At 36.1% G+C, this 27,991-nt stretch overlaps 1 pseudogene; it reads right to left on the bottom strand.

Moving 5' to 3' along the window:
• Positions 1 to 27,052, bottom strand: part of LOC110577254 — a 29,816-nt pseudogene extending 2,764 nt beyond the window's left edge.
• Positions 27,053 to 27,991: the final 939 nt, after the last annotated feature.

Genomic DNA, 27,991 nt, shown 5'->3' with positions numbered 1-27,991 from the left:
AAAGATGAGTAAGTAGCAATCACAAAAGAAAGAAAAAGGAAGAGGGAGGGAAAAGGAACAATGGCAACATTATTTTAAAAGGAGAAATGGCATGCGAAAGGAAAAAAAAATCACTTAAGTTCCAGTTTCTTTAAATATCTCAGAAGATCCAGAAAGCCATTTAAGAAGTAGTTCTTCGTACACTCTCTTGCAGTTAGAAAGACACTTACAGGGGGTGCCTGGGTGGCTCAGTCGTTAAGAGTCTGCCTTCGGCTCAGGTCATGATCCCAGGGTCCTGGGATCGAGCCCTGCATCGGGCTCCCTGCTCTGCAGGAAGCCTGCTTCTCCCTCTCCCACTCCCCCTGCTTGTGTTCCCTCTCTCACTGTGTCTCTCTTTGTCAAAATACGTGAAAAAAAAAAAAAAAAAGACACTTACAGGACCTTTTGTGCATCGGTGAGTCTCAACAGTCTCAGTGACTACCGACTCACTGTTAAATGATTTTGCTGTTGATCAACTGCAATAGTCTACTAAAACTTAAGGTGACTAAAATTAAATACTTATTTTTTTTTTTAAGATTTATTTATTTGAGAGAGAGAGAGACAGAGAAAGTGAGCAGAGGGAGAGGGAGACAAGCAGGCTCCCCTGCTCAATGGGGAGCCAGACTTGGGGCTTGATCCCAGGATTCTGAGCTCATGATCTGAGCCGAAATCAAGAGTCGGATGCTCAACTGACTGAGCCACCCAGGTGCCCTTATAATTAAATACTTTAATAGCATCTTTTATTTCTCTAAATTTGAAAGTTAGTTTTAAAATAAGATTTTCTAATTGTCTTTGTTTAGAAGTGTTAAGGGACCATGAGGAAGTTCACACTGGAAAGATTTGAGAAAAATCAGAATGCAGAAGGCCAACAGAGAACCATTTTCTCTTGAAAGGGTTTCTACAATGGTTTACTATGGACATGTAGGGATTCCAATTCAAAGGATATGATTAGGAGTGTTTCCCCGATCTTTTGTTTTCACGTATTTGACCATGTTCCCAGAACCTACTGCTTTACAGTTTAGAGATCCACACCCCAAACTGCCCTTTGTACTCGAAACATGTATATTTTCACAGGAACTGATGAAATAATTTTCCTAGCTAGTGCATGATGGCCTTGCCCGGCAGCCAACACGGAGGCAGCCATCTCTGTTTTATAATCATTTCAATGTTTCATTACATTTTGCAGTTATTATTTTAGAAAAAAAATTAGTGGAGTCAAAAGATGAAAAGTAAATGTGATTAATATGACACCAAAAGCAGAGGCAATAAAAGTAAAAATAGGCAATTTGTACTGCATCAAAATTGGAACTTCTGGGCATCAAAGTAAATTCAAGAGAATGAAAAGGCAGCCTACAAAACAGTAGAAAATATTCATAAATCATATATCTGATAAGGGAGTAATATCCAGAATATATAAAGAATTCCTACAACTCAACAAAAAACCTGGTTAAAAATTGGGCAAAGGACTTGAAGAGACACTTCTCCAAAGAGGATATATAAATGGTCAACAAGTATATGGAAAGGTGCTCAATATCACTTACTGTTAGAGAAATGCATGCAAATAAAACCCAATGAGATGTCACCTCACACCCACTAGGATGGCGACTATCAAAAAAAAAAAAAAGAAAAGAACAAGTGTTGATGAGGATGTGGAGAAATTAGAGCCTTTGCACACTGTTGGTGGGAATGAAAAATGGTGCAACTGCTTTAGAAAACAGTATGGTGGTTTCTCAAAAAAAAAAAAAATAGAATGATCATATGATCCAACAATTTCATTTCTGGATATATATCCAAAAGATATGAAAGCAAGATCTTGAAGAGATATATACACACCCATGTGCATTAGCAGCACAATTCACAATAGCCAGGAAGCAACACGAGTATCCATTGATGGATGAATAGATAAATAAAACATAGTGTACATATACAATGGAATATTATTCAGCCTTAAAAAAGAAGGAAGTTTTGACACTTGCTTCCACATGATAAACCTGGAGGACAGTATGCTAAGTGAAATAAGCCAGTCTCAAAAAGACAAATACTGTGTGATTCTACTTAAATGATATATCTAGAGTGGTGAAATTCATATAAATAGAAAGTAGAATGGTGGTTGACAAGGGCTGGAGGGATGTGGGGAGAGAGGGATTTGTTGTCTAATGGGTATAGAATTTCAGTTTTGCAAGATGACAAAAGTTACAGAGATTGGTTGCACAACAATGTGAATATACTTAACACCACTGAACTGTATAGTCAGAAGTGGTTAAGATGATGAATTTTATGTTATATGTTTTTTTACCACAGCTTTTAAAAAGTAAATGTGATTATACTAATATTAAGAAGAATAAGTTTTGGGGCACCTGAGGGACTCAGTTGGTTAAGCTTCCTGCTCTTGATTTCGGTTCAGGTCATGATCTCAGTGTGGATTAAGATTCTCTCTTCCTCTGCCCCTCATCATGCCCCCCCCAACTTGTGCTCTCTATCTCTCTCTAAACAACAAAAGAATAAATCTTATAAGCAACACAAATTTAGGCAAAAGTGGCAATCATTCAGGGTGTTTTATGTGGAGAAATCTTTAACCTTTATTAGAAGCATGCTGGACTTTAGCCAGGCATATACATGTTCAGTTGTGAAAAAAAAAATTAAATTAAAGAATATTTACAGAATATACATAATTTATACTAGACATATACCTGTGTCAAAAGAAATGATGCATTAAGGAATTATATAATGTTTTAGTAGTTTGCTGGTGACAGAATATCTTCTTATACAGCATTACACACTTTTGTGTATTTTTTTGAGGAACATAATTTGTACAAAAGTAAATACTCCCTATAAATGGGAAGTACTAGTCTAGGGCTCCTCAGGCCATAGGCTATGAACATTGCTACTCTGAAGACTGGATCTGGTTCATTTCTAAAGATTTTTATCTTATTTTTTATTTTTATTTGAGAGAGAGAAAAGCATGAGCAGGGAGAGGTGAGGGGGAGAGGGAGAGGGAGAAGCAGACTCCTGCTGAGCAGGGAGCCGGATGTGGGGCGTGATCCTAGGATCCCGGGATCACAACCTGAGCTGAAGGCAGACTCTTAACTGACTGAGCCACCCAGGCGCCCCATGATCTGGCTCATTTCTATTTCCCCAAACACGTATCACCCCATGTTCTCTGGTGAGTGTATCAGAGAGGCAGGGGGTTTCTAGGTAACATTTGTTTCTGAGGCTACCTTACTATTAGCAGCTGACAAAAGACCTAGTGTTACAGGGAAAGTGCCTCATCAATAACATCTTCTCAGCTCCAGGTTGGCTCTGGCAGGGGTGAGTCTGTCCCTCCACCTTCAATCCACTGCCACCTCCTCCCCACTCCCCAGGCTCTGGCACTACCAAAGTTGAGTTGAGAGAATCAAGTTAACCCGAGTGGTTCTAGATTAAAATAGCCACGGGTATCTCACAGTTTAGCTGTAAACCCCTCAGTTAGCTTTGAGATTAAAGCAGTAAGGCCATTTATGCTTGGGCTCCCCAAGACTTGGGTCTGTCTTCACAACACGAGGCAGTATTCTCCCACCTGCAGGCAGGGCCTTCTCCTGGGGATACGCAGTTACAGTTGAGGGATCTAAAATGCTGGCAATGATTGTACACCTACAGATTATATCTTCTAACAATCACACTGCATGAAATCCAAAAATGAAACAACACTAAAGAGGAATCTTTTCTCATTTTGGTATACAATCTCCAACACTGATATTACAAAATCAGTTGGTTGCTGCTGTAAATTCACTGAGCATTCAATTTCCCTATAAATGACTGGACGGGGAGTTAATTTTAGTCTAAGTAAGTAAAGCCATATAAAAATAAAAGGATGATTTCAAAGGAGAAGGAACTGATAAGGGCAGCTACCTCTGGAAAGAAGAGTACTGGGAGATGGGTACACTTGGGAGGGAGAATGACTTCCCATCATTGGCTCTTTTGTAAATCTTGTGAATATTTTACCTTATGGATATATTACTTAAGACAACAGTATCAAAAGAACAATGAGAAAGATGAGTAGATCTAGAGAGACAGGTGGTTCTCAATAAACACTGGCAGGGAAAAATGTCCATGAAATAATCTTAAGTGAAGCAAACAGTGGGTATACTCTGATCCCATTTGTCTTAAAAAGAAAAGGTGTATTCCCACAGAAACACCAAATTGTCAACAGTTGTTGCCTTTGGGACTTTGGGTTAGTAGAACTTCCTTTTTTTCTTTGTACATTGTGTGTGTGTGCATGTGTGTGTGTGCGTGTGTGTGTGTGCAGATATACACTGCACATATAACCACATTACCATCGTTTTTATAATAAAAACAATAAATAGCTGTCCTAAAAGAGGAAAAAACCATAGATTCCACTTTAAAAATACATATCTGTTTAAGAAAGACATATGGATATTTTTATTTTCTTTTTTTTAAGATTTACTTATTTATTTTTGAGAGAGAATGCATGTGCACAGGGTGGGGGGCGGCAGAGGGAGAGGGAGACAGAGAATCTCAAGTAGACTCCCCACTGAGCATGGAGTCTGACATGTGGCTCGATCCCAGGACCCTGAGATCATGACCTGAGGGAGTTGATACCTAACTGACTGAGCCACCCAGGTGCCCTGATATTTTGATTTTCAAGTAGTAAATTAACAAACGAAATGATAGTCTTTTTTCACTTTCTATATTTTCCTCATTCCAAATTCAGTGACCATTACCATCAATAAATTTTTTGTCAAGATCAAATGCACGAGGTTCACCAATCAACCATCTAATATCTATAACAAATAGCAATTAGTAGATTGTGCCTACATCAACAAGAGGGACATTAGATGTAATTTCTTAAAATTCTTGTGTTGATACTTTTGGCTCAACTTAAGATGATTTCAGCTTAGTAACAGACATGTAGTTCAGGACAGATTTTCAAAATCAGCACAAAACTCAAAAAAAATATCTATAAAGAAGCAATATTCTCTGACTTCTTCCACAGTTTAGGTTCAATTAATCTATTTCCTAGTGCACAATTTAATTCTCCAACACTGATCTACTTATATTGATTTAATGTCTCTGGACAGACTCAAAACTCTTCAAGGGCAGGGTCCAGGCTAGTCTTGTTCCCATTAGCCCCAAGGCCTTGGAGGGGAAGAAGTCTTCCAGAGGTATTTGATGAACAGACTTTGAAAGATATAAACCTAAATAAAAGGAGTTGTGAGATTTACAGATATTCAAGGGCAACACAGATCCTAAATAAAGATTATGTAACCAACGAACCAAAAAAGATCCACATCATAGTTAAAAATAGCACAAGGATAGAAGAAAAAGTTATTTGCCTAAACCATCGGTCTGACAAAATCAAAGCATATGTTCTCTAAGCACAATTGCCAAAAGCCTCCAGAGTTTGGCTATCTTATAAATATTAGGCTCTGAGTCACAAAGCCAAAGCCTTGAAAAAATAACCACAAGTAACTTCTGAAATGGGATTACAATACTATATAGTCTTAAGGTATGCTATCACAGAAAACTTGACCTTATTAGCAGATTCTCTCAGAATTCATTTTATTTCAAGAATCTTTTAGATTATGAGATGGCGAATATCCTTAAACACACACACACAGAGCCAGACTTCCATTTTGACAATTCTTGAGAGAAATCCAAATCTTAATACTCTTTACTGAATATGTACGTTCTTTGGCATGTCTATACTTATGTAATCTACTACAGTTGAATTAAGTCTACTCACGAACTATCTATCCACTTTCAGCAGAATTTTAATCAAAGTGGAAGGTTATACTTTTTCTAAATCAAATCAAAGCAAGACAAAACTTTTCTAGCCACAAGGATAACTAATTAAAGTCATATGCTTTCTTATGCAAGCGTACATCTTTTGTCAAAGCAGGACAGTATAAAAGGCAGGAGTTCATTCATTAAATCAATACAACTAATAACCCACAAGCCAGCCATTAGAAAATTTTTTCTGCAAAAGGCCATATTTTCGGTTTTGTGGGCCCTATGGGCTCTGTCACGACCACTCCTTCCTGCTGTTATAGCATGAAAGCAGCCACAGACCATGTAATTTAATAAATGTGGCTATGTACCAATAAAACTTTATTAATGGATATTGGAACATTATATAATTTTCATGTGTCACAAAGCATTATCTTCTTTTGATTTTTTCAATAATTTAGAAATGTAAAAACTATTCTCAGTTTGCAAGCCATACAAAAACAGGCCCAATTTGGCCCATAAGCCATAGTCTACCAACTCCTGACCTAAACCAACTCTAAAATAAACCTGGTTTATACCACTTGCTAGCCATGTAACCTTGTCCTTATTCCACCAAAAAAAGCCCAAACAACAAATAAAATCAACACAAACAATAACCATAACAATTATAACATCTTAATTTGCAGGTGGGAGTTAGAGAGCTACTTTATTGGTCTAACCACAGTGGTGACAGCTAACACATATTTTGAGCTTGCTATGTTCCAAATAGTGTTCTAAACATTTTTTAAGAGATTTATTTACTTGAGAGAGATAGAGAGAGAGACAGTGCACAAACGGGAGGGACAGAAGGAGAGGGAGAGAGAGAATCTAAGCAGACTCCCCAACTGAGCACGCCCACCTGGCGGCTCGATCCCAGGATCCCGAGATCATGATCTGAGCCAAAATCAAGTCGATGCTTAACTGACTGAGCCACCCAGGTGCCCCTAAATAGTGTTCTAAGTGTTTTAAATGTGTGCTAATTCATTTAATTCTCACCATAGTCTTGGGATAGATATTTTATGATCAACATATTACAAATGAGGAACTAGGCACACAGAGGTTAAGTAATTTATCTAAGCTCACACAGCTAGTAAATGGTGAAGCTGAAGTTCAAGACAGGCCTTGTGCTCTTAACCACAAATGCCCCAACCTCAGAAATTTCCCCATTCTTTTCTTAAAGTTCCCATTTCAAATGCCAACTTTCAGAAATTAAAACGCACAGTGGAAGAAGCACATATGAAAAACAAATGACAATTTTCAGAAATTAAAACTCACAATGAAATAAGCACGTATGGAATACAGTGTAATATAGTTAATGCTGATAAGTAAAGAGCTAATCCTAAGGTTGAGCCTATACTGACAACAAGAAAAATGGAAACTTGATTCAAATGGATTCAAGCTTCAGTGTTCTCAAGGAAAAATTAGCGGCAATGGCTCGTGACTCCCTCTCGTGTGTATGTTGGCTGATTAGAACAGACATTGATGAGAATGCCCGAGAAGAGGGTTGTGAAAGGCAGGTCGTTATGATTTTCTCTAAATGACCCTTGATTCTCCTAATTTAAATTTGCCTCAAGCTTTGCTGTAAACAATGGCCTTTATAGATTTATAATGTTTCTCTTATTACTTGTACACTAGCAGTAAAATACTAATAAAAAGGGAGATGCCTTTCTTGTACAGAGTATAACTTAACTTAAATCACAAGTCATTTGTATGATCTCTTTTCTTTGCCAGGTCTTTACTTGTCAGTTGGTTCTGTGTGCTGACATTCCAAATCTGAGTGGATACCCAATAACCAACTCTTCAAGGGTCATTTGAAAAACAATTTTAGGGTACAAACTAAAATTTATTTCAGTGTAGTCTTAAATTGCCAAAGTGGCTTTTAGAAATTATAATAAAACACTACCGCTCTACGTAACTGCAGAATAAAAACATCTTTGAAGAACTTGACCTTTTAAGACTTTGGCTGGCCAAAGAAATAAGAATGCTAAAACTGAATTCATTGCAATTATTCCTCACTGGAAGGTAGTTACTTGCCAGAAAATTATTTCAGTCTATTTCCATTACTTACATCAAATTGAAGAAACCTAAATGACAGATGATCTCTACAGCATTGGGGATCATCAGCAAGGCCAAGTACATTAAAATAAGACACTGAGGATGTAGACTAGGACAAAAGAGACTCCCAGAGAAAAACTCATCTGGCAAATATATAAAATTATTGGTCTAATTTTCTCAAACATTTTTTAAACTTTCCCCAAATATTTACCATCAGTAAATTGCATAGTTCTATATGACGTGACTGCCTTGGTAAGAAAGAGCTATTTCTTGACAGAAAAAAAAATCCCTTTATAGTACTTGAAGTTGTTCATAACAAAGTATATACTGAAGGAATCTCTCTGGCTTAGCAATGGCCCTCCAACCCATTCACAGGGAAAAGTCCAACATCTTCCTCACTTCCTAGATCTAGGTTTTCACCAAAACGTGTCAATTTTATCTCCTAAAAAGCCCTTAGATATGTCTGTATCTTCTCATCTCCACTGCCAACTACCTGGTGCCAGTTGCTTTGTCATTCTCTGCAGAGACCACTGAATACTCTATTAACTGCTTCCTCTCCTGCTCCTTCTCTAACCAACAGGGCCACAGTCGTGTTTTCACAGTATCAATTAGAATGCACCATCCTAGAATGAAAACCACTGGACACCACAGCACATCCATGAGGTCTTGCACGGGCTAGCCTCAGCCTGCTCCTCAGTTTCATCCTGCACTCTTCACCCTCACCTGTGTCCCAGCCACACAAGCCTTCCTTCAGTTTCCTAAACACAGTGTGGCTCTGTCGGCAGAGTCTTACACATGCTGGTTCCCCTTTCCCTGTAATGCTGCTTTTCTGCTGGCTAACTTGGACTCATCCTTCAGATCTCAAGGCAGGATCAACTCCTTAGAACTGTCTGACCTAGTCTGGTTCAGAAACTTCTATTAATAACCTCAGTGAATCCTGGACCTTTTTCCTCAGAGCACTTACCATAATTGTAATTTTACTTAGATAATGCCTGGTATTCTCAATACACAAGAAGCTCCAGAAGGCAGTGGTCATATCCCTTTGTGTTCACCTGGTACCCGAAACATCTGGCACAGTAACAGAACACCTAGGAGGAGCTCAATTAATATTTATTTACTTATATTTGTGATAAAATTCACATACCATAAAACTCACGCTTTTAAAGTGTACAATTCAGTGTTTTATAGTATATTCACAAAGTTATACAACCACCACACCATCTAATTCCAGGATATCCCATCAACCTAAAGAGAAACCTCATACCCATTAGCAGTCACCGTACCTGCTTGTCCCTGGAAATCATTAATATTTTAATCTCTATAGACTCACATATTATGAAAATTTCATGTAAGTGGAATCATACAATATGTGGCCTTTTCATGTCTAACTTCTTTCACTTGGCATACTGTTTTCAAGGTTCATCAATATTACAGAATGTACCAGTACTTTCATTCCTTTTTGTTGCCAAAGAAGAAGCATTGTATGGATATACCACTTTTGTTTAGTTATCGACTGACTGATAGACATTTGGGTTGTTTCCACTTCTTGGCCATTACGAATAATGCTGCTATGAACATTTGTGCACAAGTTTTTGTGTGGACATATTCACTTCTCTTGGGTATAAACTTCGGAATGGAACAGGTATATTATCCATATAAGTATAGGCTGGGTCATGGGGTAACTCTATGCTTAATCTTCTGAGGAACAGCCAAACTTTTCCAAAGCAGCTGTCCATTTACATTCCCATCGGTAATACATGAGGTTTCCAATTTCCACATAATCTTACTGAATCTTTTTTTTTTTTTTTGTCCATTTTTAAAATTATGGCCATCCTAATGGGTGTGAAGTGGTATATCACTGTGGCTCTAATAACTATGATGTTGAACACCTTGTCAGGTGCTCACTGGCAATTTGTATATCTTCTTTGGCGAAATATCTATTTCTCACTTTAAAATTGGGGTTTCTTTCTTTTATTGCTCATGCTTTTCATGTCAAACTAAGAAACGATGGCCTAATCCAAAGTCATAAAGATTTCAAACTATGTTTTCCTTTCAGAGTTTTATATAGTTTCAGTTTTAGCTCTTACATTTAGACCTTTGATCCATTTTTAGTTAATTTTTGAAGACAGTGTGAGGTACGGGTCCTCTTTCGTTCTCTTTCATGAGGATACCCAGTTGCTCCAGGACCACTGGGTGATAAGACTATTCTTTTCCCCACTGAAATGTCTTTACACTCTTGTTGAAAATCAATTTGCCATAGATGTAAGGGTTTATTCTGGATTCTCAATCCTATTCCATTGACCTATATGTCTATCCTTTTGTCAGCACCACCCTATCTCGTTTATTGTATCTTTATAGTAAGTTTTGAAATTGAGAAGTGTGAGTTTTCCTTTTTAAGATTGGTTTGGCTATTTTGAGTCCCCTGCATTTCCATATGAATTTTAGGATCAGCACAACTTCTACAAAAAATGGCAACTGGGATTTTCATAGAGATTGCATTGAATCTGTTGATCAATCTGGGTGTATTGCCATCTTAACAATGTTAAGTCTCCAAATTTGAGGGGACTAAGAGGTACAAACTTCCAGTTATAAAATAAGTAAGTCATGGGGATGAAAAGTACAGCATAGGGAATATGGCCAATAATACTATAAGAACTTTTATGGTGACAGATGGTAACTACACTTATCATGGTGAGCATTTCATAATTACATAATTGTCGAATCACTATGTTGTACAACTGAAGCCATATAATATTGTATATCAACCATTCTTCCATTAAAAAACCGTAAGATGTCTTTCAACTTATTTTGTCTTTACTTTCTAACAACGTTTTTAAACTTTAGTGTAGAAGTCTTGCATTTCTTTTGTTAAACTTATTGCTAAGTATTTCTTCTTTTTGATGCTATTATAAATGCATCTTTTGTTTTCTTAATTTCACTTCTGGAGTGTTCAATGCTAGTGTACATAAATACAATTGATTTTTATACTGATCATGTATCTTTTAGCTTTGCTAAAACTTGTTTATTAGTTCTAAGTTTTTTCAGCTGGTTCCTTAAGATTTTCCATATTCAAGATCATACCATCTGCAAATACAGAAAGTTTTAACTTATTTTTCGATTTGGATGCCTTTTTACCCCTTTTCCTTGCCTAAATGCCCTTAATAGAAGTGGCAAGAGAACACATCCTTATGTTCGTCCTGATCTTAGGAGGAGCTTTCAATCTGTCACTGGTAAGTACGATGCGAGTTGTGGAATTTTTGTAGTTCCTGCCTATTTCTACATTGTTGAGTGTTTTCATCATAAAAGGAACATGGATTTCATCAAATGCTTTTTCAGTCTATTAAATTATGATCACATGGCTTTTCCTTATTTTATTAATGCATTACATTGATTGATTTTCATATATTAAGCCAATCTTGCATTTCTGATAAAATCATCCCACGTGCCTTTGTTTATAATCCTCTTTATAGTTACTAGATTTGGTTTGTTAGTATTTTGTTGGCAATTTTTGCATCTGTATTCATAAGGAATACTGGTCTGTAGTTTCCTTGTGTTGTCTTCGTCTGGTTTCAGCATCAGGATATATGGGCCTAATCAAATGAATTGGAAAGTATTTTCTCCTCTTCTAATTTTTAGAAGACTTTGTAAAGCATTAGTATTAATTTTTCTTTATAGCTTTGATAGAATTCACAGGTGAAGCCATCTGGGTTTGGGCTTTTTTTACTTTGTGGGAACTTTTTTATTATAATTCAATTACTTGTCAGTTCAGATTTTCTATTTCTTGAATTAGTTTTGGTAGTTTTTGTCTTTTGGGAATTTGTCCATTTCATCTAAGTCACCTGATAATATGCTGGCATACAATTATTTCTAGTTTTCCTTTATAGTCCTTTTTTATTTCTGTAAGATCGGTAGTAATGTACCCTCTTTCATTGCTGATCATACTAACTTGAATGTCCTCTCTCTTTTTTCTTGGTCAGTCTAAAGGTTTGTCAGTTTTATTGATCTTTTAAAGAACCAACCTTTGCTTTCATTGATTTTCTCTATTTTTTATTCTCTAATTCTTAAATTTATGCTTTAACCTTTATTTTTTTTTCTTTCTGCTTGCTTTAGTTTGCTTTTCTTTTTCCAGGTTTTTAAAGTGGAAGGCTCAGTTATTGATTTGCAATCTTTTTAAAAAACATAGATATTTATAGCTACACATTTCCCTCTAAACACTGCTTTCTCAAGCTGCATCCTATAAATTTGATATGTTGTATTTTAGGTTAATTTATATCAAGGTATTTTCTAATTTCCCTTGTGATTTCTTCTTGACCCACTGGCTATTTAGGAATGTACTGTCTAATTTCCACATATTTGTGTGTTTCCCAAATATCCTTCTGTTACTTATTTCTAATTATATTCCATTGTGGTCAGGGAACATACTTTGTATGATTTCCATCCTTTTTACATTCCCTGAGGCTTGTTTTATAGCCTAATGGACAGATAGTCTATCCTGGAGAATGATCCACATACATTGAAAAGAATGTGTAGTCTGCTCTTGTTGAGTGGAGTGTTCTATACATGTCTTCTATACGTGTTGGAATGGAACCCACGCTGTTCTGATGTATTTAAGAGGGTGCTCATCTTTTTAAGTATACATCATTCCATTTCCTATTACCCTAATGGTAAAAAGTATGCACAATAAAGTTCTCAGTTTGGATATGCTCTTAAACACACCTGTTCTAAAAAACTCTAAGGACAGCAAAGCAGGAAAAAAAAATGTAACTGTTCTATGTTTCCTAATTAATTTCATATCTATCTCATGGGTGCAAATAAAGGATTGCAAAACACCCTGTAAATAAAAAAATTAATATGGAGTGCACAGTGAAATGTGAAAATGTTACTTCAAACAATTAGTACTAAAATTTAGTTTGCCCAAGCACTTTCTAAAAGAAAGATCCTATCATTTGATATAACCAAAATAAATTTTGTGATTAAGAAACTTCATTTATGAAACTGATACTCTGGGAATTCATATGCATTAAAGATTATTTTAAAGTAGGCCTTATAAGGCAAGTCTGAAAACTGTGACAACTACATCAATGTGCACAAATTATATAATGTTTTTATTATGTGATGTCTCAAAATGTCTAGAAAATAAAACTTGACTTTCTTCAAATTCCTAGAAAAGATCATTGAATTTTCAAACTTAGGAGAAAAACACAAAGCAACATTTGTATATCATGAAGGCCACATCTACATTTCTTGAAAAACACACACAGTATTGGGATCTTAAGCAAAATTACAAAGATATTTGCCCTATTCTATTATATAATACAAAAGCTTACACTTCAGTAAAGTACTAAAAGATTCCTCAAAGTATACGTACACAGATATAACTTAATGACTACTAAATTAAAGTTACAAATCCAAAGATATGCTTAACTTTTGATTCTGATTATTATGTAATGAACACTCAGCACCTCACACTTACTATCCATGAGTTGCTACTAAATCATTGCCATCTTTATCTTTACTTGGTAACAGAAAAATCAGACTCCAAAAGTACATAAAAATCTTTAATTGAGAGCTCATGGTTCTGCACTGACATTTTATATTTAAAAAAAAAAATAGAACCCAAAGTCCAAACCTAATACTTGAAATGATAAAGGTCGCAAAATAACTTTTCCTTTAATTTTCTTTTCCTACTCCTTATTTCTACTCACTCTTCTTCACTTTCACCCGGCATCTAGCCTTACATCACATATCCTCTTATTGAAAGTAATAAAAACACTTTTCTTCCTTTTTAAAAAAAGATTTTATTTATTTATTTATTTATTTATTTATTTATTTATTTATTTATTTATTTAAGAGACAGAGAGAGAGAGCACAGCAGGATGGGGAAGGAAAGGGAGAGAGAGAATCTTAAGCAGGTTCCGCACTGAGCATGGAGACCAACATGGGCTCCATCCCATGATCCTGAGATCACGACCTAAGCTGAAACCAAGAGTCGAATGCTTAACCAACTGAACAACCCAGGTGTCCCCCAAACACTTTTCTTAATACTGCATGTTGAATCATTTTCAAACTTGTAGGAGGTAGTGTTAATGATACGAGGGTACTTTCCATCCCAAATTAATAACACTGACTGTATGATTTAACAAGTGAAAAAAAATTAAGTACGGCAAAGGTTTTTTTTTTTTTAAGATTTTATTTATTTATTTGACAGAGAGAGAGACAGCGAGAGAGGGAACACAAGCAGGGGGAGTGGGAAAGGGAGAAGCAGGCTTCCCGCCAAGCAGGGAGCCGACGCGAGGCTCGATCCCAGGACTCTGGGATCATAACCTGAGCTGAAGGCAGACGCTTAACGAATGAGCCACCCAGGTGCCCCAAATACGGCAAAGGTATTATAGAAGGAGCTGTGGCTTATGCAGTCACAGTAACCATCACAGACCACAGGCCTGATTCTAATAATATATTTGCCATGCTGTTACATCATGCCTTCTTCCAATTTTGACAGCCACAGCACAATACATCCACACAACTATGGTGCATATAAAAGGCAGTGATAACAACAGGGATGCAAAGAGATTTTTGAAACTGTCTTCATGACCAAAATAAAGGTAATGGCAGGCACACCTATTCTTATTCACAGTGTGCCTGGCTGGATCTTCTTTCACATTAGTTCTTGAGGCTCCATAGGTTCAACTAAGCAAGGTCCTGAAACGCTCTGTATTCTCCCCATGCCTGGGACACACTGGATGCAGAAAGACTGAAGGACTTCCTAGGACATGCTTACCAGGAGCAAGAGTGGGAAAGAAGACTCAGCTGAAGCTACAGGCACAGGAAAGAGGAAAGGTCATATTTAAAGTGGTTACAGATAGCAGGCAGCATGAATCTCTAGAGAGAAAGATGAAGAACATTAGTGTTGATGAAGGCAAGAGCTGATGGGTGCTTAGGAAGAGACAAGAGGACTATGCTTCAGCAAATGCCCAGATTCCTCTAGTTCTCCAGTAGGCATCTAGAAGAGTCTGGTAATGTCCAAACATCCTTTTCTGCCCATTCAAGAAAAAGCCTCCTACAAACACAGGTGGGAAAAGAGGCAAAAATACAGTAGCAAGCACTTCCAAATCTGATCAGACTGCAAAGAAAAAAAGAATCTATTCAGTATGAAAAACTCTCAGCAGGGGTTTGGTAGCATGTTGGATGGAAAATCATACCTTAAAAAGGAAGCAGAGATTAACTTTATCTTTTAGTAACCAATACAGCACTCCTCTTTGAAAATCATTGGTTTAAACAAAGTCTTTAGTTGTGCTTTTATAAAATATACTTAGCTCTACAGAAACACATTATCCTTTCACCCAGAGTATTCTTGATAAAAATGATAAAATATATATATAATTTTAGGGGTGCCTGGATGACTCAGTCGGTTAGGCAGCCAACTCTTGGTTTCAGCTTAGGTCATAATCTCAGGGTCATGAGATGGAGCCCTGCATCCGGCTCCACACTCAGTACAGAGTCTGCTTGAGATTCTCTCTCGCCCTCTCCCTCTGCCCCTCCCCCCACTAGTGTGCACGCTCTCTCTCTCTAATAAATAAATCTTTATATATATATAATTTTAAAGTATCTTTTAAAGAAATTTTTTGTAAACATTGTTTTTGTTAAGCAAATTCTAAATTAACAGAGTTAAAACTGAAGCTATTGTATTCAATATATCTTTCATATCAAAAATCAAAACTAAAATTTCATATATTCTAGAATTGAAAACATCCAAGGGAATCACTACAAAAAGTTTCAAAATCTTAGAGTAACATGGCTCTAGTAAATAGAAATTTTCATAATTTAAAAAATCTGAACTAAGGAACAAATACAGTACATCAATTATGATTCATACTTCTCAGCTACATTACATAAATATAATGTTTAATTGGGTAAGAGAAAGTAATTCTCTTGGTGCGTCAAAAAGGTGGGAGTCACTGTTATTTCAAATAAGAACATTTATCTATTTAGTAAAGGTTTACAAAAAAGTATAAAATTTTATTAAAAATCCCTGATCAAATAAAATGTGTCCCACAGTATCATTAGAGCTGCAATGTCCAGCACTTTTTTACTATTTATTTAGTGAATTCCTCTGGGTTATACACAGTGCACAGCTTGCTTAGATATATATGGGTTCTGCCTTTAAAAAGCTAGTTAAAGTCTTGCTGGTGAAAAAAGGTCTTGTAGGATAAATAAAATGTATGATAACATGTGAATCACCAGAAGATTCTTTCAATGAAAGAATTTAAATCACCATAAATGTTTTTTTCAGTTCTGAGGCATAATTGACAAAATTGAAAGATATTTAAAGTATACAAAGTAATGACTGATACATGTGTACATTGTGAAAGGATCCCCCCATCAAGTCAATTAACACATCATCACCTCATACATGTAAGTCCCACCCCCCTTTTTTGGGAAGAACATTTAAGTTCTACTCGCTCAGCAAATTTCAGAATGATACACCGTAGTCACCATGTCATACATTAGATCCTCAGACCTCATCTATTTTACAACTGAAAGTTTGTACCCTTTTACCAACCTCTCCCTATTTTCCAGACACCCCAACCCCTGGCAGCCACTTTTCTACTTTCAACTTTGTCTATCAGTTCAACTTTTTTTTCTTCAGATTCCACATTTCTCTTTCTCTCTCTGGCTTATTTCACTTAGCATAATGCTCTCCAGATCTATCCATCCATTTGTTGCCACAAATGACAGGATTTCCTATATGTGTATATGTATATATATATTTTCTCCAATCTTGCCAGTTTTTATAAAATGACTTATTTGTAGGACACAGAATTATCTTTTTTTCCTACTGGAAATATATCTTCAGTATACAGGTAGCAATTCATCTGGTCTTGGTATTACAAGACAGAGACAAATCCAATCTAAATGACTAAAAGGACATTAAAAACTTACCTATAACTTTAAATAATAGGTTAATTGTAACATTTAAAAAAACTTGTCAACTGATATTTTAATTACCTATCATTTTATGTGGATATATGTGAAAGCTAAAAATCAATGTAGATTTTGATGAAATACCACTCAACAATAAAAAACAAACTACTGATGCACACAATTAGATGAATATTAAGGGAGTTATGCTAAATAAAAAAGTCACTCCCAAAAGACTATATACTCTAAGATTCCATTTATATAACATTATTGAAATGAAAAAAAATTATAGAAATACAGAACAAATTAGTGGTTGCCAGGGGTTAGGGATGGGAAGATGGGGTAGATGAGCGTGGTTATAAAGGGGCAACATAAAGAATCCTTGTGATGGGGAACTGTTCTCTTCTTGACTATGGTAGATAAAGGAAGCTACTCAAGTGATAACAAGTTCATAGAAACTAAATATATACATATGCAAATGAGTTCAAGTAAAACTAGGGAAATCTGAATAAGACCTGAACTGTATCAATGTATCATCTGGATGGTATTTCAGATGTTAACATTTTGGGGAAAATGTGTAAAGATTACACTGGGTGCCTATTATTTCTTATAACTACACGGGAATTTAAAATCATCCCAAACTTAAAAGTTTAATTAAAAAATAGCTTCAAGGTGCTCAGAGCACATTCTCAAAGACAGTTATTGAATTGCCTATCCATGACTACAGAATTCCAGTTTCTTAAAGTAATCTTCCTCCAGTTTATCTACATTCCACTTTAGTTGGTGTCAGCCCATGAAGAAAGGCAGATTTTGGCAGACAAAGGGAGAAGTGTCTTGAGGTTGTAAAGAACTCAATAAAAACATATTAATATTTTAAAAAGTAGATCTTGAAATGTACTTGAAAGTTTGAGATCATAATGACATAAACAAGTATTTATGACCTAAAAAGATCTGCCTCCTTTGGTACTTTGAAGTATTAAAAAAAAATCACATAGAATTAAATTACAAAGCTAACACACTTGTTTATGCAGCTGGTCTTTTTTAAAACTGAGGAACTTTAAACCTACAATTCTAATAGGCTTACTGGTGACACCCCAATCCTTTGAAAAATAAATGAAATATCATAAATCATCTGACGGTTCTTAAGCTTAGATTTTTATCATCACTCAGATGCTTTAAAAATAAAAAGCAATATGAAAGGCTAGGATCTTGTTTTGTGCCTTATAAAATTTAAGACAGAAAATAAATCATACTATTAAACGTCATTTAGAACCCTAACTTCAATACTTAGGATTCAATTGGCGTAATATTCTTGGTCATTCCTATGAGAATTCATGCAAGTAGAGTAGCTTTTCTTACAAAATATTTCAGAACTCTGGCACTTCCTGTGATAAATGAAGCAATAAGGCTTTGGAATTGCAATTGGGTATATTTAAGTACTTCATATAGGCAACCAGACTGTCATCCTGCTGGATATGTAGCACTATGAATTTATTATTTGGCATCCAAAGGAATGTTTAAATACTTATAAAGAGTAAAGGGTTGGGGTAAGCCCTTTTAATTTCAAGCTACAAATTCAGGACCATATTAGAGCTACAGAGTTCAACCTTTATTTTCTGACAAGTTTATATAATGAAAGATATTCACGGATTTTGCAGGAAATGTTGAAATGAAAAATCTATAAATACCTCAAAAATGTTTAAGATTCAACAAAAGAACAGTAAGATCTACGTGTTAGCCACAGCATCCTGAGAATTTTTATCATGGCTAAGTTTCAAGAAAATAAATTATGGGACACATTCTCCATGACCTGATTGTAAGGTACCTTTATGATTGGTCAATGATCAATTCAACTGACATTCCAATTCATAAAAGTATGCCTTCAGAAGTCCCCTGGAGTAGCATTAGGGGAGTGAGGTCAAAGCTGGACCTATATAAGACTGTCATCATTTCAGATCTCAGTGGTTTTTAAATTCATTTTTAAGATACAGCTACCAAAGTGGTAGCCTCCAAATAAGGGCTTAACTAATGTCACATTCCTATCAGGCTGTGCACAGGCATTTGATACACATTTTAATAAATGGTTAACTTCTGAAATTTTGCGTATCATTGCTAATGAAAAATTCTTTAATTTTAAAATGTATCTTTTTTCTCATGAAATTATCAAATATTCAATATATCAAAGAATATTTTAACATGTGTAAGTTATAAAGAAAAATAATAAACACTCTTCCCACTAGCCATTTTAGGTAATAAAACCTTACTAGTAACTTTGAAGTTGCCTTTATGTGCTTTTTCATTCCAATTCCAATCCTCCTTGCCATGCCTTCTTCCCCTACACTGAATTTGTTTTCTTTGCTTTCCTTTATAAGAAATGTATCCCTAATCAACAAAGTACGCAATTTTTCAAGATTTTGGATGAAATTATATTGGTTGGAATCATATTGGGAGTATTCTTATATGTTCATGAGATTCATCCATGATGGTATGTTTGAATATAGCACAATTTATGCCTTCTCCTGTTGATGGATCTCTCCATTCTTTTCAGTTTTCTGGAATATTGTCATATGTTTCTCTGTGTACATCTACAAGAGTTTCTATGCCTCAACATGGAATCGTTTGGTTGGCATATGCACGAGTAATTAGATAATGACAAATTGCTTTATATGGTTGATCCAATTTACACTACCACTACCAAGGGTGAGAGAGGTCAGGATACTCCCCTTGCCTACACTTCTGCCTATCTGGTGGATATAAAATAGTATCTCCTTGCGATGTTTTTAAAGCTTTTTTTTTCTTTCTTTTGAAGTAAAATTTACATAAAATAAAATGCACGAATCTTAAGTGTACTATTCCATGAGTTTTTACAAATGCATTTACCTTTGTAACCCAAACCATTACCATCACCTCAAAGAAAGTTCCTTCATAATCCTTCCCAGTCAATTCCTGCCCATTCCCTAGACAAAACTACTCTACTCTTTTCCCTCCTAAAAGTTGCTTGTACTAGAACTTCATAAAAATGTAATATTGTACTGTATGTATTCTTTTGTATAAGACTTCTTTCAGCTAGTATAAGATTCATCCACGTTGTTGTAGGTATCAGTATTCTGTTTCAATTTATTGCTGAGTAGTACTACCTGACCCCCAAAGTCATGAACTCTGATTTTTTTCCCCCAAAACCTTACAGTTGCAGCTTCTACATTTAGTAATATAATCCATCTCAAATTAACTTCTGTGCTTGGTGGAATATAGGAATTGATATTGATATATATATATTTTTTCCCATATGGATATCCAGTTGTTCCAGCAGTATGTATTGAAAAACTTTCCTTTCTCCTTGGGTTGCTTTGAATCTTTGTTTGAAATCAAATGACAAAATAACTGTGGGTCTATTCTGGCTTCTCTGTTCAGTTGCATTTATCTTTTTGTTGATCCTTACAGCAGCACCACACTGTTTTGGTTATTGTAATGTATGGTCATGTTATGAGGTCAAGGCCTCCAGCTATGATTTTATGACTGTTTTGGAAATTCTCAACTTTTATATTTCCACCTAACTTGTAGAATCACCTTGTCAATTTTATTTAAAAAGCCTGTGTGGGGGGAGGAAAAAAACCTGTGTGAATATGGTAGGGATTATGTTCAATCTATAGATCAATTTGAGGATAATTGTCCTTTAATTGAGTCTTCCAATCCATGAACAAGTCATGTCTCTTCATTTATGCACGTATTCTTTAATTTTTTCAGTAATGTTTTACTGTTTCCAATGCAGAGATTCTACAGGTCTTTTGTTTAATGTATTCTTTTTTTTTTTTTAAGATTTTATTTATTCATTTGAGAGAGAGAGAACACAAACAGGGAGGAAAGGCAGAGGGAGAGGGAGAAGCAGACTCCCCACTGAGCAGGGAGCCTGATGGGGGCTCAAATCCAGGACTCTGAAATCACAACCCAAGCCGAAGGCAGATGCTCAACCGACTGAGCCACCCCCGCACCCTATTTAATGTATTCTTAAATATTGTATAATTTTATTAAAAATGGGAAATAGGATTATTATTGATAATCTCAATTCAAAAATACTCATTACTTATTAGGGCTGCTCCATCATATACTCTCTCTTTGGAAATATTAAATACATCAAATTCTGAGCAATTTTGGCTAATAGTACATAGTACATTCTGTATAGTAAGACAAGAATTTCTAAAAATGGGACAAGAACTCTACAACTTGGCAGTAAAATGAAGAAGTGGATATAGTCCAAGAGCATACATGCTGGGAATAGGGTCAGAAAATTTCTTTAATCCACTCTCACTTGAAGTAAATTCTATGATGGGTCAAGAAGGGGGTTAGATATATGATGACTTCTGTCTAGAGTTGTCTAGAACCTAGATCCTTGAAGCATGGACTCTTTGTTAACTATTCCAAAGCCAACTCTTTTTTTGACTTCTGGCCCGTATAATCATGACAAAGCATTTCAAAGTACTTAGCTTTGAGTTTGAGCAGATCTAACACAGCTCTTTGGTCTCTGCTAAAGACAGGCCTGTATCCACAGGCACTTAGGTTTCCCACTTGGCCTTCTTTCTATTGCAACTTGTTTGTTTCACTTCTTCCACTTCACTATTCCCCCTTTCCCCCATTCTCTGCTTCTTCCTGGCATCACTAATTTCATTTCCATACCTTCACTGTCTGATTCCTCAGACATCTGTATTTATCAGGATCTAAGAATGAATACATCAAATTCCTCATCACACCAACTCTAAAAGGTATCCCTCTTGGCTTTCCTTTTATTTTTTTAATTTTGAATCCAGTTAGTTAATATAGTGTTATATTAGTTTCAGGTATACAACGTAGTGATTCAACAATTCCACACATCACCCAGTCATCATCATGATAAGTGTCCTCCTTAATCCTCATCACCTACTTAACCCATCCCCCATCCTCCTCCCCACCGGTAACCATCAGTTTGTTCTCTATAACTAAGAGTCTGTTTCTTGGTCTCTCTCTCTCTAAGATTTATTTATTTATTTGAGAGAGAGAGAGCATGAGTGGGAAGGGCAGAGGGAGAGGGAGAGAGAATCTCAAGCAGACTCCACGTTGAGCACGGAGCCTGATGTCGGGCTCAATCTCATGACCCTGAGATCATGATCTGAGCGAAACCAAGAGTCAGACGCTTAACCAACTGTACCACCCAGGCACCCCCTGCCCCCCGCTTTTTTCCCTTTGTTTTTTGTTTCTTAAATTTCACATGAGTAAAATCATATGGTGTTTATCTTTCTCTGAGTTATTTTGCTTAGCATTATACTCTCTACCTCCACCCATGTTGCTACAAATGGCAAGATTTCATTCCCTTTCATGGCTGAATAATATTCCATTGTACATATACTCCACATCTTCTTTATCCATTTATCTATCAGTGGACACTTGGGTTGCTTCTGTAATTTGGTTCTTGTAACCAATGCTGCTATAAATATACAGGTACATGTACCCCTTAGAATTAGTGTTTTGTATTCTTTGGGTAAATACCTACTAGTGTGATTACTGGATTGTAGGGTAGTTCTATTTTTAACTTTTTGATAAATCTCCATACTGTTCTCCACAGTGGCTACACCAGTTTGCATTCCCATCAACAATGCACAAGGGTTCCTTTTTCTTCACATCTTTGCCAACACCTGTTGTTTTTTGTGTTGTTGATTTTAACCATTCTGACAGGTTTGAGGTGATATCTCACTGTAGTTTTGATTTGCATTTCCATGATGGTAAGTAATGATGAACATCCTTTCAGGTACCTGTCTGTTCATGCCTTCTGCCCATTTTTTAATTGGATTATTTGGTTTTGGGGTGTTGAGCTGTATCAGTTCTTTATTATGTTTTAGATACTAACCCTTTATTGAATATGTCATTTGCAAATATCTTCTCCCATTCTGTAGGTTGCCTTTTACTTTTGGTGACTATTCCCTTCAATGTGCAGAAGCTTTTTATTTTGATGTAGTCCCAATAGTTTACTTTGCTTTTTGTTTCCCTTGCCTCAGGAGACATATCTAGAAAAAGATTGCTATGGCTGATGTCAAAGAATTTATTGCCTGTGTTCTCTTCTAGGATTTTTATGGTTTCAGGTCTCACATTTACATCTTCAATCCATTTTGAATTTATTTTTGTGTATGGTATAAGGAACAGGTTTTTTTTTTTTTTTTGCATGTAGCTGTCCAGTTTTCCCAACACCATTTATTAAAGAGACTGTCCTTTTCCCACTGGACATTCCTGTTTTGTTGAAGACTAATTGACCATATAGTTGTAGGTTTATTTGTGGGTTTTCTATTCTGTTCTATTGTTCTAGGTGTCTATTTTTGGCTAGTATCATACTGTTTTATTACATCTTAGTAATATAACTTAAGGTCTGGAATTATGATGCCTCCAGCTTTGCTTTTCTTCTTCAAGACTGCTTTGGCTATTTGGGGTCTTTTGTGGTTCCATACAAATTTTAGGACTGTTTGTTCTAGTTCTGACAAATGTTGTTGGTATTTTAGTAGGGATTGCATTAAATGTGTAGATTGCTTTGGGTAGTACAGACATTTTAACAATATTTGTTCTTTCACTCCATAAGCATGGAATGTCTTTCCATTTCTTTGTGTCATCTTCAATTTCTTTCATCAATGTTTTATGAGTTGTTCCAGAGTACAGTTCTTTCACCTCTTTGGTTAGGTTTATTCCTAGCTATCTTATAATTTGGATGAAACTGAAAATGTGATTGTTTTATTAATTTCTCTTTCTGCTGCTTCATTATTGGTGTATAGAATTTCTGTACTTTGATTTTGCATCCTGCAGTTTTACTGAATTTGTGTATCAGTTCTAGCACTTTTTTTGTGAAGTCTTTTGGGTTTTCTATATATACTATCATGTCATCTGCAAATTGTGAATGTTTTACTTATTCCTTACCAATATGGATGCTTTTTATTTTTTTCTGCTGTCTGATTGCTGTGGCTAGGACTTCCACTACTATGTTGAATAAAAGTGGTGAGAGTAGCCATCTTTGTCTTCTTCCTGACCTTAGGGGAAAAGCTCTGTTTTTCCCCATTGAGGATGATGTTAAATGGGTTTTTCATATATAACCTTTATTATGTTGAAATATGTTCTCCCTAAACCTACTTTGTTGAGGGTTTTTACCATGAGTGGAAGTTGTACTTTGTAAAATCCTTTGTCTGCATCTATTAAAATGATCATACGGTTTTTATCCTCTTATTGATGTGATGTATCACACTGATTGATTTGCGAATATTAGACCACCCTTACAACCCAAGAATAAATCCCATTTGATCATGGTGAATGATTTTTTTAATGTATTGTTGGATTCAGTTTGTTAGTATTTTTTGAGGATTTTTGCATCTATGTTCATCAGGGATACTGGCCCATAGTTCTCTTTTTTAGTCTTTATCCAGTTTTGGTATTAGGATAATGCTGGCCAATGGAATGAATTTGGAAGTTTTCCTTTCTTTTCTATTTTTTTTTTTTTTTTGGAATAGTTTGAGAAGAATAGGTATTAGCTCTTCTTTAAATGTTTAGTAGAATTCACCTGTGAAGGTATCTCATCCTGGACTTTTGTTTTTTTGGGAGTTTTTTGATTACTGATTCAATTTCTTTGGTGGTTAGCAGTCTGTTCAAATTTTCTATTTCTTCTTGGTTCAGTTTTGGTAGTTTATATGTTTCTAGGAATTTATCCATTTCTTCTAGGTTGTCCAATTTGTTGGCATATAGTTTTTCATAATATTCTCTTATAACTGTATTTCTGTGGTATTGGTTGTTATTTCTCCTCTCTCATTGGTGTTTTTATTTCAGTCCTTTCTCTCTTGTTCTTGATAAGACTGGTTAGAGGTTTATCAATTTTATTGATTTTTTTCAAAGAACCAGCTCCTGGTTTCATTGATCCATTCTATTGTATTTTTTTAGTTTCTATATCATTTATTTCTCTCTAATCTTTATTATTTCCTTTTTTCTGCTGGTTTTAGGCTTTGTTTGTTGTTCTACTTCTAGCTCCAAATGTCTAAAGTTAGGTTATTTGAGATTTTTCTTGCTTCTTGAAGTAGGACTATATTGGCATAAACTTCCCTTTCAGAACTGCTTTTGCTGCATCCCAAAGGTTTTAGACCATTAGACAATGGGGGGTCTATGCACTAGGGCAGCTGGGGGCACAAGGCTGGACACAGTGCAGCAGTTGGGTACAGCATGTACCAGCAGCTGTGCACTCAGCAGCTGCGCAGGCTGTGTGCAGGGCTTTAACAAAATTTGCCCTGAGCCCAGGGCCAAGGCTAGCAGGCTTAGAGTGGGTGAGTCCTCAGGAGAACTCATGAGCGTGGCCCACCGCTAGCAGGTTAGGAAGCTAGTGTCTGTGCAGTGCTGCCTCCTGCAGGTGGCTCTGTTTATGCTGGGGGATGGGGGAGGAAAATGGCACCTGCCAGCTCCCTTGCTCCAAAATCAGTATAAACAGATCTGTCTCCTGTTTGCCCCTGGTTTTGTGCAGGCTGCTGTCTCGTTAAGGGTGGAGACCCAGCTATCACTCACCCTCTTGGATCACCCACTAAGTCCACTGATTTTAAAGTTCCAGGCTCCAAGTCCCACTGGTTTACAAACTCCCAATTCAGCCTCTCTGGTTTTTAAAGCCAAACGCAATGGGGATTAGTCTTCCCTTTGTGAGCTCCCTGTTGTAAGAGCCCATTTCTCTGCCGTATCCATGCACGCAGCTCCCTCCCTCTTGCAGGTGGCCTCCCTTCATCTTTCTAACCTTCCTAACCTTTCAGATGCAGCTTCTTCTCTATATTTAGTTGTGGAGTTTGTTCTGCCAGTCTTCAGATCACTCTCTGGTTTATTGCCTTGGATGTAGATGATATCTAGTTGCGAATGTGGAACAGGGTAATAAGCTCAGGGTTCTCCCACTCTGCTATCTTCTTGGCTTCTCTTTTTTTAAGTCTTTTCTCCATATGCTTTTCCTTAACTTTCTTCATATACTCGTCTTAGTCACATTTGTCCTCTTCCTAAACCTTTCTTCTGCTTTATTAAGGTTGCTACTGGCATAACCCTCTTCCTTGGTATCTTTCACAATACATTTCTACATTGGTGGTCACTGGTGAGCCAACTTCCCTTCATTAGTAAACATTATTTTCTTATTCACTTAAAGTGTTTTCATTACTTTGTTTCTGTGCTTTCTTTGATTTTCTTTGCCTCATCAGTATTAGGAGGCCTTTTTGTTTTTACCACTTTTTCTTCCAGTTTCCCCCTCATCTGCCTCTCTTCCTCCTCTTCCCTTTATTATTAATACCACTGGCCAGCCTGTACTCTTCTTCTGCTTCTGGTCTCTTCCTACCTGCCTGAAGGATGGACATTTTCTCACTGAAATAAGCTCTAAATTCTACTTAGTCATTGGTAAGAGACAGAGCCCTAGGCTCATTAATAATTCTTTAGTTAGTTCTTTCTACATTTTCTGAAGAAATCTTATCCATGGTGTCACAGCAAGACCACACTTTTGGGTAAAGGTAACTTACTCAAATCAAATTCTTCTTCATCATAACACATGTAGAAACAAAACACCTGTGAGCTCTTTCTTCTAATTGTTGATCTTGGGCTAAAAATGACTCCATTTTGGTGTTTTTTTTTTTTTTCTTCTAGATATCTGTAAGTTTTTCTGGATTTTTATTTCCTACATAGGCACTTTCTTCTCAAGAAGTTTCTATACCATCTTTCCCCCCCCCGCCCCGGGAGAAGCAAAATTAATAACCCTTCATCATTTATTTGGCAGGTCTATCTGCTCTGTAAATATGAATTGGCAGCCTCCAGACAATCAAACCAAAGAACCCAATTTATGGCCTGGATATTCAACAATTTGGCTGAAGTTTGAGAAGCAAAGAGCACTGTTGGCTCTCTTGTAGATAAACCTATTGCAGTCTTCCATTTTTCTTATCTGTTGCTGTCAGCCATAGAAGTCAAAATAGAAATACCAGAGTATATAGGCAGTAGAAAACCTGGTTTAGACACTGATCTTTTTACAACTGAAAATATATATATATAACATACTTCTTCAGATGGCTTTTCAAAAAGGAATGTAGGATACTCATTTTTTTACCACAGCTCACAAACTATGTAATTTTGTTCCAAATTGACAGGGGTGGTGTATTTTTTATTTTCTCACCAACCCAAACATATTCAGACTTTTTCTAACTTAAACATACAAGGTCTTTTACAGATTTGATTTGTTTTGCCTAGAAAAAAGTAAAGTAAATGTTTCTGGGCAAGATTTTTGATAAATAGCACTCATAGCACAGTTATCAGCAAAGTCGATGCCCAAGGTTCTACTTCATCATGAACTCATCTTTGGAGATTGGTATCATGTAAACTTACTGGTTCATCCTTACGTTTAAGAAGTCAAACTGGCAGTAAAACAAGTATATTTATGTGTTGATTTTCTCAAACATCTTGTCTTAGATCCTTCCTATCAATGAGATTGCTGAAAAGTTGTGATTATTTCCTAGTTCTTGGAAAACCCCGAAGACTTGAGAAATAGATCAGTTCTTTCTTACGTATTCTTTTCTTGAAAATCTTTTAAGTATACTCCATTGTATGAAATCTTGCACTGAATGAAATCTGAAGCTAACATAATTTTTCTCCTTATAAATAACTCAACCTATTCACCTGGCTCCCTCCCAAAATCTTTCTTGACTTCTCAAGTACAGCAACTTTACTATAAAAACCCAGTCACACAGTATGCCCTTCAGATCTTAGGATCTTCAGATTCTAGTTGTTTTATATTTTAGAAAAGTTTAATCTCTAAACATTAATTTTATTGCATTAGGTTGGTTGTCGTGTCTGCAATTATACATATCATGGATCTGCTCTGCCTGTCTTCTATACCAGTGGTCTATAACTTGAGGTACGTGAAGACTTTCCAAGACGTATGTTGGCACAAAGAGTTTTAAGGCAATCAAATTCCAGATCATCAACGTCCATCTTTTCTACTACTGGTCTTTCGGCAAATATACCTGTAGCTAAGGTATCAAGCCAGCCTCTTTCTCATTTCCTCCTCCCCTCCTTCACAATCACTTTTCCCACTTTACAAAAGAAATGCATACCACTCATTAATCCCAACTAGTGCATTTCCCTGGAATATAAAAACTCTCCAGGATGTCAAACCTGTAAATCCTCCCTTTAATCAAAGCAGTACAATAAGGATTTGTTCATCCCCCATCACGTATACATA

Source organism: Neomonachus schauinslandi, chromosome 5, assembly GCF_002201575.2.
Source record: "Neomonachus schauinslandi chromosome 5, ASM220157v2, whole genome shotgun sequence".
Lineage (NCBI taxonomy): Eukaryota > Metazoa > Chordata > Mammalia > Carnivora > Phocidae > Neomonachus > Neomonachus schauinslandi.
This window is presented reverse-complemented; position numbering and strand designations above follow the sequence as displayed.